Source organism: Chionomys nivalis, chromosome 10, assembly GCF_950005125.1.
Source record: "Chionomys nivalis chromosome 10, mChiNiv1.1, whole genome shotgun sequence".
Taxonomy (NCBI): Eukaryota; Metazoa; Chordata; class Mammalia; order Rodentia; family Cricetidae; genus Chionomys; species Chionomys nivalis.
In genome coordinates, this window is record NC_080095.1 from 29930563 (window position 1) to 29935640 (window position 5078).

Below are 5078 nucleotides of genomic sequence, written 5' to 3' on the forward strand. Positions count from 1 at the left end.
TTGGCATCTGATCTCCATATTTGCGTCTTAACATGAGCACACAGACAAACAGACACACACACACACACACACACACAGCCCATACCCTAAAAAAAATAAAGACAACACACACATGCACATATCAACTATACACAATTTCTCTGTCTCTCTCTGCTTCTCTCTCTCTGTCTGTCTCTCTCTGTCTCTTTCTCTCTCTCTCTGTCTCTCTCTCTCACACACACAATTTGATCATGAATTTAAAGTTATTTTTAAATTATTTTTCTTTTTAAGTTACAGTTACATGGACAGTCTCATACAGATAAAGATTTACATAATCTTTCTGAAAATGAATAGACAACAATTAATATTTTTCTGGTGACTACCTTAATAGTCATAATAGAACCATCATCCAGTAATTAATTGAAGCAAATGTAGAGATCCATAGTCATGTACTGGGCTGAGCTCCGGGAGCCCAAATGAAGAGATGGGGAAAGATTATATAAGGAACGGGAGCAATTATAATGGGGCAACCCACAGAGAGCGCTGACCCAAGTTCCATAAGAGCTCACAGACTGTAAAACAACAGCTTGCTAGTCGGTACTGAACCAACTTAGGCCATCTGCATGTGGATAAGAGTTGTGTACTTTTGCCTGTTAGGGGGACCCATAACACTGGGGCCAGGATTACTCCCGACACATGAGCTGGTTTTCAGGAACCTATTCTCTATGGTGGGATACTTTGCGTAGCCTTGATGAAAAGGAGGGAGTTTGGTTCGCCCTCAACCTGATATGCCATGCTTTGTTAACTCTCAAGGGAACCCTTACCCTTTCTGAGAAATGAATAGCCTGGGGAGAAAGGAACTGAGGGGAAGGAATAGGATGAGATGAGAGGAAACTGTGGTTCATATGTAAAGTAAATGAAAACATTAATGTAAAAAGACTTCAAAAGCATTCTTGCATATCTGTTTGAAAGTTCTAACTAAAACATATTTGTGTAGTGTCATTTATTTCACAAACTGTAGTTGGAGACTGATCTTTTGTTTCCTAGCTGCCCACATCTAAATAGCCACACAGAAACTACATTAATTACAACACTAATAGGCCAATGACTTAGGTGTATTTCTAGCTAGCTCTTTTCTTAAATTAACCAATTTCTATTAATCTGTGTATTGCCACAAGACTGTGGGTACCAGTAAAGGTTCTAGACGTCTTTCTCGATTGGCAGCTACATGGCATCTCTTTGATTCCACCTTGTCTCTCTCTCTCTCTCTCTCTCTCTCTCTCTCTCTCTCTCTCTCTCTCTCTCTCTCCTCTGTCATAAGTTAAAGAATATTTATTCATTAACCAGTAAGAGCAACACATACAGAAAGACTTCCCACATCAAAGAAACATGAAAAATTTAGCATCCTTAAATGAAGTGTTTTCTAGAACATAGTACATTTACTAATTCAATTCAAATAACCATATTCAAAATAATCATACTATGAGGACCACAGCTCATACCTGTATTCCCAGCACTTGGCCAGATGATTTATTGATTAGCAAGTCAGCTTAAGCTATAAAATGAGAACCTATCTTAAATAAACAATATAGTTGGACTTTTCTTTGGGCCACCAGATCACAAATAGTGACATAGAGAGTTGTTAATTATTAAACCTTGACTTTAGTTTGGGCTTTTGAAAAACTAATTCTTATAACTTACCTAACACATTATTAATCTACATTCTCTTATGTGACTCAGTTACCTTCCTTCTGTTTCATATATTCGACATTTTACACTTCTCTGGCATCTCATGTACACTTAAATTCTTCCCTCTGACTCTGACTCTCTACCTGGAAGTCCTGCCTATTCTTTCCTGCGTAACTGTTGGCCATTTACTTTTTTATCACACCAATCACAGTAACACAACTTCATACAGTGTACAAATATCTTACAGCAAACCAAAGTAAAAATCACAATAATAGACTATTGGGTAACTACAGAAGAATTTCTTTTGAAATGTTGAACAAAAAATATTTACAAAATTGAATTCAGCAGAAAGTTACATATTTGACAATTTTGACGTGTCATACCTGTCTTTTTATTAACTAACATAACTACTCATATTTATTTGTTTAACTATTATTTTCTGTTTTCATTGAATTTTTATTTTTTGATGTGAAATTAACTTTTGGGGAAATCTCATCAGTTTTCTGGTCACCCTCAGGCATTAATGGCTGGGTAGATGCAAAAGCCTAAGCACCAATCCCCCATATGGTATAGAACTTTCCTTGTCACTGCTTGATTATATTAAGAGAGAGAGAGATTTGTTCTATTTCTTTAGCTTATGCTACATTTTCCTTTTCCTGAGGATTTGTTAATTTCTTCAATTCTAGCTACACTGTCATTTTACATAATATTCCCTGAATAAGCCAAGAAATTTCCAGTGTAGTATTTCTATCATCTTCCTGGACATTCATTGTATTTAACAGTATGTGTTTCTCTATATAAGAATTTTCTAGCCTCTGACAGCAAGCTGACTTGGCCCAACTATACTATAAGACAGGTCAAGGTTGGGTTCCTTGCTTGTACCCACTTGAATCCCAAGAGAAGTTTTACAGAAAATTTCATTTTGTCAATGACAGTACAATGTGTTCTGATTGAAATGTTTTCTGCTTCCTGTATACTGTGCTCAGAATGCTTTTAAGTCACCAAATTCATATTGAAAACCTCTGAAGATGATGATATTGGGAGATACAACCTGTGAGAAGTCATAAATCCATGAGCATGAAGCCCTAGTCAATCACTTATTGATCTCATAGTACAGGACTGAGACTCCACATTGTGCCCTTTCCACACCAGGTAATTTAGTGCAAGAAGATTGCCACAGGTGAGGAACCTCTGCAAACACTGATTCCGCTCATGTTTGATTTGGGGTTTATTGTCTCTAGGGCTATAAAAATTAAATGTCTATCACTTATAAGACACAAGTATATTTTTTTAGTATTCTAGCATGGAAAATGTTTTAAGAAATTATAAATGTGGGTAGCTCTCTAATCTGCAATTCTCACTTGAAAGCCTAGGGGAACTAGGTTGATCGGGTGAGGTCCTGAGCCAAAGACATAAAAACAGATGAGCAGCATTTTTGTGTGTGTGTGTGTGTGTAGGTTTAGCCAGGCCCAGTGGGAGTAAAGCAGCAACACTGTACTTAGGGAGTAGAGCATAGACACTTAGACAATCTTAGAGACTGCCTTTAGAAGCATATCTTACCTGAATGTATGAATATCTACTGGGTCATGTCTATACTCTCAGAAGCAGAATCCTTGAAAAAAATTGATTCCCCTTTATCAGAAGCATTCAGTTATTAATTTCTTCTTTGTTTGTGTTAGAATGTTATGAGTCTCTGCCTCATCTCCTCTGAGAATTGAGCTGCCTTGTTTGTGGGCAGGTTTTGTGGACAAAATCACAACTGTTAAAATGAGTTCAGATGAACAAATCTGCAAAGGTTTTCTGCAAGTACTGTTTTGCTCAGACAACAACTACTCTGGTTATCACAATCGTTTGTCCTAGTGAATGTTTTGTTTCTGTGAAGAAACAACAATGGCCATGACAATTCTTATAAAAGGGAAACAAATTTCTTGGGGCTGGCTTCCAATTCAGACACTTAGTCCATTATAGTCATAGAAAGAAGCATTGTGTGATGCAAGCAGAGAGGGTGCTAAACAAGTTGCTGAGTTATACATCTGCATTCACAGACAGCAGGAAGGGACCGTTAGCTGCTAGGACTGGCTTGAGCTTCTGAAACCTCAAAGCCTTCCTGCAAGTAACACTCTTCATCCAAGACCATACCTACTCCAACAAGGGCAAGCTGGCTCCCAGCCACCCAGACCCAAAATAACCATATGGAAACTGTATTAATTAAAACAGTGCTTGGCCAATCACTTAAGCATATTGCTAGGTAGCTCTTATATCTTAAAACTAACCTCTTTCTATTAATCTGTGTATTGCCATGTGATTGTGACCTACTGGTAAGGTTCTGTCCAGTGTCCAGTGTCTGTCTCCTGTGATGACTATATGGCTTCTCCCTGACTCTACCTACTCGTTCTATATATCATGTTTAGCCTGGATATATTCTGTTAAGCCATTGACTAAAGCCAGCTTTATTATTAACCAATGGAAATAAAACATATTTACAGCACACAGAGAGGAATCCCACATCACCTCCACTCATTCCCACCACCTGTCCAGGTGGAAAGTTCTGAGCTGCGGGCCTGGTCTCAGCTACTTTCCTCCCAATCCTGAGTGGGCACTTAAGCATCTGTACCCAAAGTGAGTGGCAGGTATCAGCCCCCTAAAATTGCCAGAGCTATTTTACATGGATGTAGTCACCCACATTGCACCACTTTGTAGAGGGAAGCTGATTGTTCATTTCTTGACCACTCAGACATGAAATAATTACACACAAACTATATTGAATACACTACTGTTTGGACAATAGCTTAAGCATATTTTTAGCTAGCTATTACATCTTAATCTATTTCTATAATTTTATATTTTTTCATGAGGCTCATGGTTTACCAGAAAGTTTCCAACTGGCCTCCTCTATCTGCTTGGAATTCCCACCTTGCTCTATTCTGATAAGCAACTGGCAAAACAAGCTTTGGTCATTAATTTATTTAAGCAACATATATACAGAAGTACATCCCACACCAAGGCCACATCTCCGATAATGTCATTCCATACGAGTCTGTGGAGATGATTTTCATTCAGACTGCCAAAGCCTCCTTCTTTTGAGCTGATCTCTGAGTCTTGGTAGGAAAGGATATAAGATTAATGTCCCGGTTTTATCCCATGTTTTTTCAGTAGCAGTCCAGCTGACCTTGGTGAGCTCCCAATAGATCGGCCCCACTGTCTCAGTGGTTGGGTGCACCCCTCATGGTCCTGACTTCCTTGTTCATGTTCTCTCTCCTTCTGCTCCTCATTATAACCTTGGGAGCTCAGTCCGGTGCTCCAGTGTGGGTCTCTGGCTCTATCTCCATCCATCGCTAGATGAAGGTTCTATGGCGATATGCAAGAAATTCATCAGTATGATTATAGGATAGGTTCATTTCAGGTTCCCT